Genomic DNA, 17,253 nt, shown 5'->3' with positions numbered 1-17,253 from the left:
TTCTAAAAAACAGATTTACTGAATATGTACTTTTAGAAGAGGAGTATGTCTTTCCAAACTGCTTTTCAGAAATGTTGCACTAATTTAGATGTCCGCCAACAGTGTTTGAGTTCATGTCACTGTAATATTGACTATCATTGTTATTTTATTTTTTTAATTTTTATTGGAGTATAGTTGATTTACAGTGTTGTGTTTCTGCTGTACAGCAAAGTGAAACAGTTATATATATATACATATATCCACTCTCTTCTTATTCTTTTTCCATATAGGTCATTGCAGAGTATTGAGTAGAGTTCTCTGTGCTCTACAGTAGGTCCTTATTAGTTATCTGTTTTATATACAGTAGTGTGTATATGTCACTCCCAATCTCCCAATTTATCCCTCCCCTCTTTTTCCCCCCGATAACCTTAAGTTTGTTCTTTTACATCTGTGGCTCTCTTTCTGTTTTGTAAATGAGTTCATTTGTATCATATTTTTAGATTCCACATATATATCATGTATATATGGAAGCTATATATATATGCTTCCATATATATGGAAGCTATATCATATGATATTCGTCTTTCTGTGTCTGACTTACATCACTCAGTATGACAATCTCTAGGTCCATCCACGTTGCTGCAAATGACATTATTTCATTCTTTTTTATGGCTGAGTAATTTTCCATTGTATATATGTACCACATCTTCTTTATCAGACTATCATTTTTAAAAAGGTTAATTTGAAGCAATGGAATAATATTCATACATAAAAAAGTAGGAAATCCTGCCATTGGCGGCAACATGGATGGACCTTGAGGGCATTACGCTAAGTGAAATACGTCAGACAAAGAAAGACAAATGATCTCACTTACATGTGGAGTCTTAAAACAAAAAACTGGACTCACAGATAGAGAGTACAGATTGGTAGTTGCCAGAGGCAGAGTGGGGGTGGGGTGCAGGCGTGGGATGGGGTGTGAAATGAGTGAAGGTGGTCCAAAGGTACACACTTCCAGTTAGAACATAAATAAGTCCTGCGGGTATAGTGTACAGCATAGAGACTCTAGTTAACAATACTTTATTGTCTGTTTGAAACTGGCTAAGAGAGTAGATCTGAAAAGTTCTCATCGCAAGAAAAAAATTGTAACAACGTGCGATGATGGATGTTAATTAAACTCACAGTAGATATGTATATGAAATCATTATGTTGTACATTTACAATGAATATGATCTTACATGTCAATTATGTATCAATTTTTAAAATAGATTGATGAAAGCGTGGTGGTTGAAGTGGACTCTGGAGCCATCGGGCCTGAGCTGAGACCCTGGCTCTGTCACTTACGAGCTGTGTGACGTTTCAGGCACACTCACTTGACCTGTAAAACAGGGACAGTAGTAGTACCTCCCTGATGGGTTGTTGTGAGGATGAAGGTAGTTAATCAACACGTAAACCACGTAGGCAGTAATTTTGCACGCGGCAGGTGTTACATGTTGGCCGCTATGACCGTAATCCTGGTCATCAGGGGCATGTACGGTCAGAAGGCCTACCTGACATCGTAGGAGTGTTGCCTTTTTTTTTTTTGATTTTGATTTATTGGACTGAAGTTGATTTACAGTGTTGTGTCAGGTGTACAGCAAAGTGATTCAGTTATACATATATCCATTCTTTTTCAGATTCTTTTCCCATTTAGGTTATTACAGAATACTGAGCAGAGTTCCCTGTGCTATAAAATAGGTCCTTGTTGGTTATCTGTTTTAAATAGAGTAGTGTGTATGTGTCAGTGCCAATCTCCCAATTTATCCCTACCCCCCGAGGACTGTTATCTTTTTTTTAAATTTATTTTTATTGAAGTATAGTTGATTTACAATGTTGTGTTAATTTCTGCTGTACAGCAAAGTGACCCAGTTATACATATATATACATTCTTTTCCATTATGGTTTATCACAGGATATTGAATATAGTTTGCTGTGCTATACAGGAGGACCTTGTTGTTTATGCATCCTATATATACCAATTTGCATCTGCTAATCTCACACTCCCAGGAGTGTTGCCTTTTCCATGACTGCACACCACGCAGCGGGCGGATGGGGGTGGGGGGGAGGGGGGTGTCTCATGGGCTGAGAACTTTTGCTTTTACCCACCCTATGACCCATGAACCAGAAAGGAACTTCGTTAAATGAAAAGTTTCCCAATTCTGACTTGGTTCTGTGCAACTGACTTCAGAAATTCTGAGTCCCTCAGTGCTCCCGAGACACCATACTTTGCTGTTATGATTCCCGAGGGAAGGAACGTACCCGCGAGACCTCCAGCATCCTCTGCTACAGCCTTCTCTTTCTTGGGAGCCGTTGAGCGCCCTCTTAACAGGGCCACCATCAGTCCAAATTGTGTGCAGCTCTCCCTGGAGGTTTTCACTGTGGATGGTGCAGGAAGCACCCTAGAGCCACTGGTTTGGTTTGGGGGAGGAGGAAGGGAAGGGGGAGGGGGAGGACGGGGAGAAAGCCAGTTGCTATTTTTTGTTTTTTTTTTTTTTTTTTGCACGGCCTCTCACTGCTGTGGCCTCTCCCATTGCGGAGCACAGGCTCCGGACGCGCAGGCTCAGCGGCCATGGCTCACGGGCCCAGCCGCTCCGCAGCATGTGGGATCTTCCCGGACCGGGGCACGAACCCACATCCCCTGCATGGGCAGGCGGACTCTCAACCACTGCGCCACCAGGGAAGCCCCGCTGCTATTATTAATGGAATGTTTATTTGTAAAGCGTTGATTTAAGTGATTTCCATATATTAATTATTCAAAACAATTCTTTTTACCATCCACAATTTACAGATGAGGAAACCGAGTTTGGAGAGTTTAAACAGGTGCCCAAGATGACATAGCTAGTAAGAGGTAGAACCGGAATTCAAGCTTGAGTCAACGTGATGGCAAAATCCAAGCCCTCCATTGCTCTGTGCGGCTCCTCTCGTGGTTTCTCCATTTGGCCTTTGGGGTTAGCCTACATGCTCCTTCAGATTCTTCCTTTTTGAAGAAAGTTTGTTTTGTTATTGTATAATGGTTAAGGTGTTAGAATTGTTAAGCCAGTCGGTCTGTGATTTCCTTTGGGGGAAGTGTTTATCCCAAAGAGCTCTAAGAAGTCCGTGTGTCATTGGTACACACTCACATTGGTGTTCTCTCCAAGATGACACTGATGTTCAACCCTGAGAGGAATAGAAGTGACTGTAAAAACTAAATAAATAATAATAATAAGTAGCCTCCCTCCTTCCCTACCCCCATTTTCATCTAATGCCTGCATTGATTTAGAGAAAAAACAAATAATCACAGGTACATCAGGGTGAGTTATGACTCAGGATCGACAGAATGACAGAGGAAAAGGAAACTATATAGAGACACAAAACATAAAGTCATGTTTCAATGGACATTAAAAGAGATGCAGAGATCACCCAGAATGCCTTACTAATAAGCAGGACAGTTGATGAATGAGAAAGACTTGAGCACGTGATGTTATCTCAGGTTTCCAGAAGGTAGAGAGGGCTTAGGGGAAGGTCCATGGCTAAGAGACGCCAGGTAGAACTGGGGGGCAGGGGGCAGACAGAGTCACAAGATCACCCTTAACTGAGGGGTTAATCCTGAATCAATAAGGAAGGGAGGTGTCTCCTTGGTTTGGAGTGAAGGAGAATGGGGTGGCTTGAGAGAGAAAACTGAGGCCATATCAAATTAGTCAAAGCTCAGGAACTGCTGAGCTGTCTTTCAAAGGACATCCTTTGTCACCCAGGTAGGTTTTCTTTATTGTGTAAAGTGCTTAGCGCTCTCGATACCTCCCTTAGCCTTTCATGTCCTGTACAAGAAGAACAGAGCAGCGCTACATGGCACTCAGTTCCTGAGCACCTCTGCACCCACACTGCCCTTTTCAAGTATTATTTAGCATCACAACAACTCTTTGCCTGGAGTGCCGTCTCCTTCCCATTTTCTAGATAAAGACACTCAGCCTTAAATATGTTCTATAGCTTGTCCAACACCACCCAACAAAGAAGTATCAGATTTAACATTTGTTACACTGCCCCTTAAAGAAAAGTTCCTTTAAGATGAATGGATAAAGAAGAAGTGGTATATATATACAATGGAATATTACTCAGCCATAAAAAAGAGTGAAATCATGCCATTTGCAGCAACATGGATGGACCTAGAGATGATCATCGTAAGCGAAGTAAGTCAGAAAGAGAAAGGCAAATACCATATGATATCACTTATAAGTGGAATCTAAAATAATGACACAAATGTACTTATCTATGCAACAGAAATGGACTCACAGACATAGAGAACAGACTTGTGGTTGTCAAGGGGGAAGGGGTGTGGGGGAGGGATGGAGTGGGAGTTTGGGGTTAGCAGCTGCAAACTAGTATCTATAGGATGGATAAACAACAAGGTCCTACTGTAGAGCACGGGAACTATATTCAATACCCTGTGATAAACCATAATGGAAAAGAATATGAAAAAATATATATATGTCTAATTGAGTCACTTTGCTGTACAGCAGAAATTAACACAACATTGTAAATCAACTATACTTCAATATAAAATTTTATTAAAAAAAGGTCCTTTAGTAAAGACAGAAAGGCTGTGTCTCACAGGTAGCCTGAGGAGCAGTTCCTACTTTCCGTAGAGAGGTGAGTGTTCTGATGCATCCTGTTCTCTTTTATTTTGTCCTGTGATTTCACCCCTACCCCCCATTGTGTATCAGTGCAGGAAAGGAGAAAGGTACGTTTATTAAAGTAAAGATAATCTCAACGTGCTAATGGGGATGAAGTCCATCGTTAAATGAATCATTTTCTAAATCCTCTGAGAGATGTTTACTCTTTGGATTCAGCTTTCAGAGCTGTGCACTGGGAAAATGTCAGGCAATTGAAATTAGAAAACGCAGCTTTTAATCGATGAAGACCTCAAACAAAAACTTTTTCCTCAGTATTCTAGTTCCTTGAAACTGGGAAATGGAAGGCAATATTTGTCACAAAGTACTGCTAGTGAGCAAGCGAAAATTCAGTTCTCCTTGACCTTTAGTGGGGATGCACAGGGGCCCCTGCTCTGAGTGATGACCTTGATGTTCAGGGGCCTGGACATGATTATCAGTAGATGTGGACAGTGAATGCCTGAGTGAATGGTGTTGCCGGTATCTCTGTCTGAAGGATGCTTTAATTTTCCTGGTTTCTTAAAGTGCTGAAAACTACCATGAAGCTGCTTCCACATGCCTTGGACATGGATTTGGAGAAGAAAACTCTTTTCTCATCCACTGAAGTAGTCACTGGTTTGAAAACCACCTGTACTAAGATGCTAGTTTAAGTATAAATAATTTTGATTAGGGAATATCTGTAAAGGGCAGGAAATTTCTTGTGCCACATAGATGTCCTCCAAAAATAAACCCTTCAGTTGCTCTTGTAAAATAAATAAATAAATAAGGAATTGGATTACAGAATAATTTGATTAATTAGGTATCACTACTATTGCAAGCTATATAATTTTAAGCCTGGCGTATCCCGTAATACAGAAGCTGACAAACTTTCTGTAAAGGCCAGATAGGAAATAACCACTCAGCTTTGCTTTCCTAGCACAAAAGCAGCCACAGGAAATGTGGTATTGACTGAGTGTGATTATGTGCCGAGAAAGTGTTTATTTATGGGCACAGAACTTGGAGTTTCATGTAATTTTCACATGTCATGAGATATTGTTCCGTTGATTGTTTTTAGCCACTTAAAAACATGAACATTATTCTTAGCTCACAAGGCGAACAAAAATAGGCGCGGGCTGGCTGGTCCCTGCTAGAATCTGTGTGGTTAGAGCCCTGAAGATATTTTTATATGAGGAAACGTGGCATGCTTTCTCCTTGAGCCTGGTATAAAATTTGGGAAGGTACTATAGATGTCCCTCGGTAGATAGCTATTTCTTTGAGGTTTCTGAAAATTACATTTGCCAACTCAAACACCCTTTGCTCCTAATTCAGATGTTATGTGTCAGTTTCCACCCAGATCCTGGAACTGAATGAAAATGATGATTATGAAATACACAGCATCCTTGAACTCTTTTCTTTTGGCTGTTTGAATGGGTCATTGTCTTTATGTTAATTAGGATCCAGGGACATGATGCTTCCCCTGCTTGTGGAAGATATTCTTGTTAGAGAAATGGTCTAGTCAAGAGCGCGTGCACGCGCGTGTGTGTGTGTGTTTCACGGCGGAGTGGAGATGTGGAGTGGTTGTGCAGGTGCAGAAACCTGGAAGGCTGAAATTACAGGGACCAGTGACAAGGAAAACCCAGCCAATAATTATAGTAAACTTCCCTGTAGGCCTGAGTACAAATCCTGAAAAGTGTCAATTTTTATATTTGAATTATTCTCCTCCACTCACGACAGCATACTTGGTGATATGTCAACATTTTAATTCTGAATGAGTGTTAATTGGGTATCTTAGTGCTGAAATTATTTGTTACCTAAAACACTGACACAACCCGAAGGTCTCTGATTTTTATAATTATACAGCACATGCAGAATTTCTTTCTCTAGGTGTGATTGCTCTATGCAGAATGTATTTGAGGCACACGCTTAGATCAATTACTAATTCAGAACCGTAATTATTAGATGCCACGGTGACTTTGGTAGTAAGAATCTTCCTGAATCAGTGTAGGAAGCGTTGGAGGCTGATTGGAATTTCACACTTCAACTTAGAAAACAAAAAAATATCTCCCCTTCCTCCCTTCCCCTCCGAATCCCCTGGAAGAAAAGAGCAGAGAGCAGGCCTTGCTTTCCTGGAGCTGACTTTGGTGGGGGGGGTTTTGGTTTTGTTTTTTTATTGGCGTATTGTTGCTTTACAATGTTTTGTTCGTTTCTACTGCGCAGCAGAATGAATCAGCTATACGTATACATATACCCCCCTTTTTTGGGGTTTCCTTCCCATTTAGGTCACCACAGAGCATCGAGTAGAGAGTTCCCTGTGCTCTACGGCAGGTTCTCAGTAGTTGTCCAGTTTATAGAGTATCTATAGTGTGTATGTGTCAATCCCAGGAGCTGACTTCGTTATATGTGTGGGCTTAATAGAATTTCTCGCTCTCCGTCACTTTTGTTTTTAAGTTTGGAAGCTTAATGGCGGATTCCCCTATCAGAAACCACGTTGGGGGTTTTTTGGTAATTTTTTTATTGTGGTAAAAATATACGTAACAAAATTTTCCATTTTAACTATTTTTTAAGTGTACAATTCTATGGCATTCACTACACACGAATTCCCCACCCCCTCTTGTCCCCAGCTCTTGACACCCGCCATTCGACTTTCCGTCCCTGTGGATGTGGCTACTGTTGGTACCTCGTGGAAGTAGAACCATACAGCACTTACCCTTTTGTGATTGGCTTCTTTCACTCAGCGTAATAGCTTCAAGATTTATTTTAAAAAGAGAAACAAACAAAAAGCTGTGTTTTTACATTTTTTTAAAATTTTTTAAATGAAAATTTTTAGTTTTAATTCAGTCGGGTTCAAGCTTTATCTCAAGAACAACAGTGTTCCTAATTCCTTTAAAATATATATATACATTTTAATGTTGACTGAATCACCAAGCCACATTTTCATTTTGTCTTTGCTTTAGCCAAAAAAAATGAAAGGATTTATTGGTTGAAAACCCTTGAGTGTTACAACTAACTCTGAAAATCAAAGTTCACTCTTTGCGTGGGGGTCAAGAATGCTTTTGAGGATGTTCCTCTTTGAATTATTTTTCAAAGTAAGTGAGAAATGATTCATTAGAAAAACTAATTTTTGCAGGTTATTTTTAGAGGAAGACGCATCAGGCTATATTCTTAATGTTTTAGATCACTAAAGAAAAGATGAATAGGGAAGCCAAGAAATAATATCCCAACTGGGGGAATCCCACTTTTAGAAAATGTATAGACTTTTCTCCATGCAATCCAAATTTTATATTAATTAGCACATTTCCCTCTCATGGTGGGCGGCCTTACTTGTAAGCACCCCCAGAAGCCAGTCTGAGAATGAGAGCAGCGGGTTCTCTGAAAGTAGAAAGAAGTGAGAGCAACAGAGCTGTTAATCCTCACTGCTAAGACCACATCTTCGGAGGCAGTGCCCACTGGGGAAATTATACTGCTGGCTGCTGTCCTTTGGTTGCATTGTCGGGAATAACAGGTAGGAGCCCGCACCCCTCCTCCCTAAGAGGAGGTTGGTTTTACTGTGATTTAATTGCCTGCAGAGGTTGGAACGTGGAGGGCTAGAATCATACTAGTCAGCCTGGCCTTCATGAAACATACACAGTTTACATGGACAGCCACGCGTTCGTGGTGTGGTCACCCGGGGCTCTGAAATCCTGCCGGCATCAGGCACAGAGGCCCTGCCCATTCCAGGCATCTCTCTGCATACTATGTGGAAACATTCTTTAGTGCTTCATGGACATCACAAAAGGATGACTTGCAAAGGATTGAACTTCCATTACGGAGTGAGGCTTTCGATTTGTTTGTTTGTTTTTTTGCTTTCGTGTATTTTTAGCATATGGTCCTCAAAAAAAAATTACGTACAAGTATAAATAATATAAAGTGGGGCTCTGATAGTAATTTGTGTTTTAAAGAAGGCCGTTAAAGTCTTCTTAAAGCGTATTAAAGAAGGCTAAAACTCTTAGGGAAAGGAAGGAAGGAAGGGGGGAAGGGAGAGAGGGAGGGAGGAAGGGGGGAAGGGAGGGAGGAAGGGGGGAAGGGAGGGAGGAAGGGGGGAAGGGAGGGAGGGAGGGGGGAAGGGAGGGAGGGAGGAAGGAAGGGGGGAAGGGGAGGGAGGAGAGAGAAAAAAGAAAAGAAAGGAAAGGAAAAGAAAAGGAAAGGAAAGGGAAAAGACCATGCCCAGCCTCAGTCGATCTCCCGTCTTCTAGCATCTTCCAGATTTTGCCAGGTTTTTCAGGAGGATTGTCTCCCCTGATGAGCTTTGCAAATGCCTATCACCTCAGGAACTGGTTTCCTCTCTGCTTACTGCAGTTTTCTCTTTTCTCTGTACTGAAGATTCCTTGTTGAGTTTGCTTGGTGTCTTTCCTCTGTGTTTTCTCAGACCACGGGATGGTGCAGCTGTTGTTTTACCCATGATTGGATGCCCCATTGGCAGGAACTATAGATGCGATCTTATTGGCTAAACAGTCTTTGGAACATTTACCAAGGTCACAGAGGCTAACTTTGTACCTGTTTAACACCCAGTATCACCCAGAGTTTGATATGATGGACATACACTGTATTCATTTACCCAGAATAACTTATTGAGCACCTGGTATGCACCAGGGTGAGTGACCAGTCATCAGCCAGGAGCGGAAGATCCAGATATTAACACAACAGAGTCCATGGCATTGTGGTAGACCGCCTCTGCTGGATGGGGGCAAGAGAGGACCAGCGGAGTGCATACCTTTCTAATGACTGAGGAGGCCAGTCTGAGTTCAGAACTGTCCTTGAAGTTCTCCGTGGGAACGTGGCAGTGGGGAGAGAGCCAGCACACAGGCCCCATATCCCGGTGGGCTCGGTCAAGGTTGGTGATGTGAGTGGACAGCCAAGCCTATACGTTCAATCTCCCGTTCATCACTCCCCCCTCAGCAGACAGCTGCCCTCGGCCACCCCTGGGTTTCGGGGTGTGCACACAGGTGGGGAAGTATATCCTGAGAAGGATGAATGTGAGAAGAGGCCCAGGCAGTCCTGGGAAATGGGCTCATGGCCATTTGGCCTGAGAATCCCAGGGTCTCTAGTACCCAGACCGTGTAAAGCTACCTTGTATGACATGCTAGTCATAAAGTAATTTTTGTGTTATTTAGCTGTGTCACATCTGTCTCCCTCACTGGAATGTAAAGGCCCCCAATCTTGTCTTCTTCCCGGATGTATATGTCACCGACTGAGGTTCTTGGCCTCCTTAATCAATAGAAATTGATAGGAGGCCAGACAAGAAATTCAGGCAAGGCTTTACTGGGGCTCCTGCTGCAGCAGCGGGGAGAGAGAACAAGTAACAGGTTCCCTGGCTCACTCTGTCCTGGGGGGGGGGGGGGGCGGCGAGTGGGTTCCTTATAAAGGGTGAGGGCAGGGTCAGGCCCAGGGGTTGAGCTGCAGGGGCAGCTTAGGTGATTTGCCCACCCCTTCGGTGGTGGTGTGTGCAGGGGGCGTGCACAGTACCATGCTTTTGCACACCCTGCTTTTTGCTCCTGGATTTTCAGAAATGGCAGTTGGCGTTTTGGTCTTTTCGTATCTTGTCGTCCGTAATTTGCCCCAGCTGTACATGCACTCAGTTATTTTTAGCCCCTTATAGTTTCTTTGTGTTTTGTGGCTCAAGGAGCAGTCTGTCCAGGTGCAGGCACTGCAGCCAAGGGTCCCAGGTTCCAGCTCGTCTCACACACACCGGCGCCGAGGGTACAGAGGTGAAAAAAAAAAAATCCCCGCCCTCCTCGTGGACATTACATTCTAATGTATGTGTGTGTTGGAGAGGGAAGATAATAATATTTAACTGTCTACAGTATTGAATGACTGTCATTTAAATGAAGTGGAAGACAGAGTCGGTTTAGCTTTGGCTTGGAGGGCCCAAGTTTGCTGTCTGTTTTAACAGTAGAAGCCTCTGGCATGTAGCATAAGCATGCGGTAGCATCTATGAAACAGTGTCACCAGGCCAGAGGTCAAGGGTCAGAGGCATGGCCAGCAGTCACCAGGTCTTTTCTAACCTTTACCAAACTGTCTTCTTACCAAACTGTCAAGCCATGTGTTGCCCTGCCTGATAGAAGTTTTATCATCGTTGAAGTTCATTATACTTTTAAACTTAAAGCAGAGCATGTATTGCCACGTGTCTCAGTCCCTTCGGGCTGCGATCACAAAATACCACAGACTGAGTGGCTTATGAACAACAGAAATTTCTCACAGTTCTCAGGGCTGGAAGTCTAAGATTAAGGCGCTGGCAGAGAGTCTAGTTCCTGGTTCCTAGACGGCCATCTTTTCATTGTGTCCTCACTTGTTAGAGGGGCAAGGGAGCTCTCTGGGGTCTCTTTTACAAGGGCACTAATCATACTCATAAGGGCTCCACCCTCATGATTTTTTACCTGCCCAAAGCCCCACCTCCTAATACCATCACCTTGGGGATCCAGTTTCAACATATGAATTTGGGGGGGACACAAGCACTCAGCGAATGGCACCATGTATTGAATATTTGCAATTAAAAAAATGCTTTCTTGGGAGTTCCCTGGTGGCCTAGTGATTAGGGTTCCAGGCTTGCACTGCTGTGGCCTGGGTTCAATCCCTGGCTGGGGAACTGAGGTCCTGCAAGCCACGCAGCATGGCCAAAAAAAAGCTTTCTTATTTGTGTGACAGGAAATATTACATAAATTGCTTTTTACCAACTGTATATGTCCAGTGTTTTGGGAAACATTCTGAATAGAGTCTGGATTTTCTAACAATAATATATTAATATAACCAACAGCACATCTCCAGCTAACCAATCTGAAATTTGCAGCATATTTCTAAACATAGATTTGTAATGAACCAAATTGTCTCTAGTTCTTAAATCACCCCCTGAAGGTAGGTTAGCTGCTTAAAGGATGCATTAACTATTTTAGGTCAGTAGGGTACTTTGTGGTGCTTTGTCACCAAGTGCTGCACGCCACCGGCCCTTTTCCTGTCAACTCCCTGATCGTGTAGCCTATTTTTAATATTAAATCTCTCTGAACCAAAGTCATATCTTTCTGGAAGGTTAGACTTTTAGAGCAGTATATTAATAATGTATTACCAAATTACTGAGTCATTTGGCCTGCTTAAGTATCTAACCTAGTACCAAAAATCATTTAACCAGTCATATGAGAAAAGCCCAGTGTTTCAGTGGAGACTTCAAATAATCATTTTAATACATTGTCTACAGAGAAATGTAATACTTTAAAATGTTAACATTTCACGCCGAAGTATTTTTCTTTTAATTCTTGTTTCTTTCCTGATACAATTCCTGCATCAACATTTACTCTGTTTCTTTTTTTTTTTTTTTTTTTGACTTGAATCAAGAGTTTTTCAGAAGATCCCAAGTTTGCTTCCCTTCCCCACAGGCAAAAAACTATCAAGGTTAAATCAAAAAATTAGGGAAAATATGAATCTGCAAACACTCTTTTTACAACACCAAAAGTATTTTCAGAGTGTTTTGTTATACATTTCAATTGCAACAAGCATGAGCTTTTTAGTTCTAATCACAAAAATGGTAACATTACAGAAAAAAATTAAAATTAGTCCCCTGAATTAAAAAACAATGAATCTAGTCCTCTATCTCCTGTTATTTTTGTGTACTCCCAGTATTTTTACATACATGAATGTATGTATTTATAGAAATGATTCAGGGTTTTTTTTAATTTCTTTCTTTTTTTTTTTACCAAATATGATCATGATAAACATTTGCCTATAATGCCCTTTAGTCTCTGTAACTATTATTAAGGTTGTATAATAGTTTAAGTTTATGAACCATAATCTAAGAATTTTTTAAAGACAGGTTCCAGAAGTGAAATCATTAGCCTAGATACATATTAGTCTAGATACATATCTAGATACAAACAAAAAGAACTTGGTTTTCCCAAAAGGTTGTACTAAAGTAAAACTATGAACAAGATGTGAAAGCATTGGTTGTAATGTGTCCTCATAACATTGTGAATTGGCACTTTGCAGAGAGTACTCGTTTAATGAGGAAATGGTATTGTGTCTAATTTAGTGAGACTGAAAATTTTTTTCCAGATGCTTGTGGGTAACTGATTTTTTTTGTGAATCTTGTATCCATAACCTTTGTCTGCTTATGTCTGTTGTTCTCTTACTGTGTTTCGTATCAATGAGAAAAACTTATGTATATGGAAAGAAAATTTTAGAGGGTGAAATCTTGAAGGACTGAAGCCATATCCCTTTTCACAGCTCTGGGGTTCCCTGGAGGATACATGTGCTGACTGTCCTTTAATGTCTGTGGATTGATGGTTCATTGCCACCTGGGAGAATTCTCTCTGGAAGGCAGGATCCAAGGTTCATTGTTTGATTGTTCTGCCACTCAAGAAAAAGCTCGCAGCTGGACATATCTTTTGATATGATCTTTATTTAGCAGTAGAGAGCCTGTTAAGATGTTCCGGAGTTGTGTATTTGTCCAGTTAATAGGTGCCTTCCTTTTAAATATATGATCCAAAATTGCTTGAAGAAATATCTTCCTCCTGTGCTGACTTGATTTTTTAAACATTCCATCTTACTAGAAGTTATATGTACAGTCACGGTTTTTTTCCTTCTGTGAATTTAAACTCTATTCTCATAGGACCAGCAGGAGCAGTGTATGAGCAGTAACAGTCTGTAAACAGTCTATTTGAATATGTCATATTTACAATGTATTTTCCACCATCTGTAAGGAAATGCTCGAGAATATTCTTTCTGGTAGCTTTGATTTACTGTACTCATTTTGCAGAGGGGGAATTAGCCTGGGGAATATTTGCATGACTTGCCTGTGGCTACACAGTGAGTCATTAGCAGTGTTAGGATTGGAAATTTAAGCCCCTGGAATGAAGAAGTGCAATTAATGGGAAAAGAAGACGCTTTATAGAAAATAAGCTTTAATTACATTTTTAAAACGTCAGAATCTCTCTTACATTTCTTGCAAGGGTGCTATATACATTTTAAGTGTAATGACTTTTCTTTTTAGTAGCTTGCTTGTTGTGGAACATGTTTATTTAATCATCAGACAGTTGACATTTACACTACGTTAATGAACTTGGTATTTATTGAGGTTTATGATAAAATACCAAGTATATCTTCAGGCTGATGTTTTTGTTTTATTCTTCTACTCATCATAGCAAATATTTATTGACATTAACTGTGGGTAAGATTGCTGTTGGTGTTTTTTATTTTGTTTTGTTTTTTGTTTGTTTGGGTTTTTTTAGTAAGGAAGAGACATGGGAATATTTAGGAATGTTTTAAGAATGTTTAGAAATGTTCAGGAATGCTAAGGAGGACCCTGTATAGCAGAATAGCTTCAGGATCTAGGATGTGAGGAAGAAAAGGCTCTCTCTCTCTCTGGTAACCCTATTCATTCATTCAACACATGTTTATAGAGCATGTATTCTGTGCCAGGCACTATTCTAGGCACTTAGGATAAATGAGTAAATGAAACAGAAAAAAAAAATCTCTGCTCTCATGGATGTTATATTCTAGTGGAGAGAGGTAGACACTAAACAATAAACATAATAAGTAAATTATATTGTATACTAGGAGGTAAAAGCACTATTTTTAAAATGTTGAACATGGTAAGTGAGATGAGTGATGCTGGAGGGCAGTGGGGATTGCAGTTTTAAATTGGATGGTAGAGGAAGTCTTCATTGAAAAGGGGCCAACTGAGCAAAGACTTGAAGGAAGTGATCATCGTGTGGAAATCTAGGGAGAGAGCTTTCCTTGGTGCCTGTGAGGAGCATCAGTGAGGTTGGAGCAGAAAGGAGGTTGTGTGTGAGACAGGAGGATGGAGGAGAGAGGTGGAAGAGGAGATCCCAGCCAAGCAGACTCCTCAGGAGCAGCCAGTGGGTAAGAGAAAGACCGAGAGAGAGTGCTTTGAGAAAGCAACTTTGAGTGAGTGAATAAAGGGTGGAGAGTGATATTAAACAACCAGGCTCAATGCTACCAATAGGTTAAGATGAGCACTGAGAATTGACCCTGGGATTTGATTCATTGCTGATGACCTTGAGCAGTTTTGGGTACAGCGGTGGGAGAGAGTAGGCTTAAGAGAGATCCGTAGAGAACTGAAGTGAGCGTGGGCAACTTCTTATAGGCTTTTTTTTTTTTTTTTTTTTTTCTGCAAAGGAGAGCAAAGAAATGGGGTGAAAGCTGGCAGAGAAAATGAAGTCCAGGGAAGGTTTTCTTAGGCAGAGGGAAATAATAGTATCATGTCATCTGCATATAATGACAGTTTTACCTCTTCCCTTCCAATGTGGATACCTTTTATTTCTTTTTCTTGTCTGATAGCTGTGGCCAGGACTTCCAATACTATGTTGAATAGAAGTGGTGAAAGTGGGCATCCTTGTCTTATTCTGGATTTTAGCTGGAAGGCTCTCAGGTCTTCATCGTTGAGCATTATATTGGCTGTGGTTTTGTCATAAATAGCTTTTATTATTTTCCTATTATTATTTTTCCTGTTATTTCCCTATTATTAATATTTCCTATTATTTCCCTGTTATTAGTTTATATTTATCTATTATTTATTTATTTATATTGATTTATCTATTATTCCTTTATATCTATTTAGCTATTATTTTATTAGATATGTTCCCTCTAAACCCACTTTGGTAAGATATTTTTTCATGGATGGATGTTGAATTTTGTCAAATGCTTTTTCTGCTTCTGTTGAGATGATCATGTGGTTTTTTTTCTTTTGTAGATGTGGTGTATCACATTGATTGAGTAGGCAGAGGGAAATAATAACGTGTGTATGCTGAGTGGAATGATTCAGTAGAAAGACTAAAGGTAGTGATGCCCACTCAGAGTTTCTTGCTATATCCATACCCATCATGAATTCCTATACCCAGAATTTTCTATGTGGCTTCATTCACTCCTTTAATTTTTTTCAGCAATATTTTGAGAAAGTCCAGCTCTCCCAGGCCACTAATTTTCTTCTTCTTACCTGTTCATTTTTATTCTCATGAATGAAAAATAAATTTTTAAGAAATCATATTAGCATGAAAAAACACTTGTAATCTATCGCCATCAGTAAATATATATTATAGGCTAAAAAACTCCCCCAACATACACAAACACTGTTGTAATTGTGAAGGGAAATTATTTATCCTATGCTTGAAATCTAAAACTCAAAATAATGTTAAATTTCCCATCTAATATTAGTTTTTTCATAGTGGTTCTTTTTAACAGTGTCACGTTTTACAAATATTGGACTCTTCTACGAAATGTAAACATCCATCAGACCCTCAATTTGAGGAATAATTTGGTAATTACGGTGTTTTAATATATTACTCTTAAAAATATGTAAGTTAGTCACATCTCTGAGACTTGGGCCTATCATTTCTAGTCTGTAGTAACTTTAGTTTCAGTGCTGAAAACTAGCAGCTGTTCCTATTGCACTGAAAGATTAGTCAGAAGACCCTTGAATTCCAGCCAGCTTCAGGCCAGAGTAGCTACCAAAGAGGCTGCTGAAGGCCAGCTTGCCAAAGTTATGCTCATTTTCAGGGAAAAGGGGAAAACTTAAATACCTGCTTTCTTGACTTCCATTGTTTTCCTATTCTACTTACCTGCGTTCCATTGCAGATAAGTAAAAAAAGAACGCTTTACAACTGAGATACTCTGAATGAGGAAAATTTCAGGGTATCAGGCAACTTTTCACAAAACTGTGTTACACTGATGAATGAGAAACTGTCTGGTTCATTGCACCTTCATTGTGCCTTTGAGGAAGATAAAATTTGAGAATCTGTGAAGATGTATATGTGTGGGGGGTGAGTGAGGGGATGGGGAAGGGACGGGGACAGGCAGAAAGGAAGGGAGGGGGAGGATGCCAAGCTCAGCAGAGATAGAGGTGAGAACTTGGGAGTCATCGTGACACATTACGACCTTTAGAAAAGTTCATACGTGTGCCTGGCAGACAGAAAAAGATGTTTTCTATAGCACAGGGAACTATATTCAATATCTTGTAATAACTTATACTGGAAAAGAATCTGAAAATGAATATATATATATATAGTGTGTGTGTGTGTGTGTGTGTGTGTGTGTGTGTGTGTGTATAAATAAACTGAATCACTTTGCCGGACACCTGAAACTAACACAACATTGTAAATCAACTATACTTCAATTTAAAAAAAAAGAAAGAAAAATGTTTTTGATTAATAGAAACATCAGTTGCATGTAGGGATTTGTTCTGGCTTTTAATTTTCTGAACTGATGCATGCGTGGAACTTAAATTCAGATTGCTGAAGGTTAATTCCTACCCCCATCGATTTTTAGCTTTGTAACCTCACTCAGGTAACTTAACTTCTCTATGTCAGTTTCTTCATCAGTGAAAAATGGAGAAAATTAATTATTAAATTATGTAACACTGGTGAATCAGCACCGTGCCTAGTACAGTGTAAGCATTCATTAAAAATTAGCAGTTATTATCACTTGTCTACATAGTCTAGCCTTAATAAATTGATTGCTCGAATTAATGTAATATAGAACAATCTCAAAAATATACCGATGTTAGCCTTTAAGAGATAGCCCTGGATTTAGAAGGAAGAAATTCAGAGAACTGTGTTTAAACCTCAGAAGACAGGAT

The 17,253-nt window shown here is 40.2% G+C and overlaps 1 protein-coding gene across 1 annotated transcript in view; it reads left to right on the top strand.

Moving 5' to 3' along the window:
* Positions 1-17,253, top strand: part of CACNB2 (calcium voltage-gated channel auxiliary subunit beta 2) — a 405,285-nt gene that overhangs the window by 243,226 nt on the left and 144,806 nt on the right. The gene's annotated exons all lie outside the window — the stretch shown is intronic.

This window comes from Orcinus orca, chromosome 2 (assembly GCF_937001465.1).
Source record: "Orcinus orca chromosome 2, mOrcOrc1.1, whole genome shotgun sequence".
In the NCBI taxonomy this organism is placed as follows: domain Eukaryota; kingdom Metazoa; phylum Chordata; class Mammalia; order Artiodactyla; family Delphinidae; genus Orcinus; species Orcinus orca.
The sequence above is the reverse complement of the archived record's forward strand: the minus strand, read 5'-3'. Positions and strand labels throughout refer to the sequence as shown.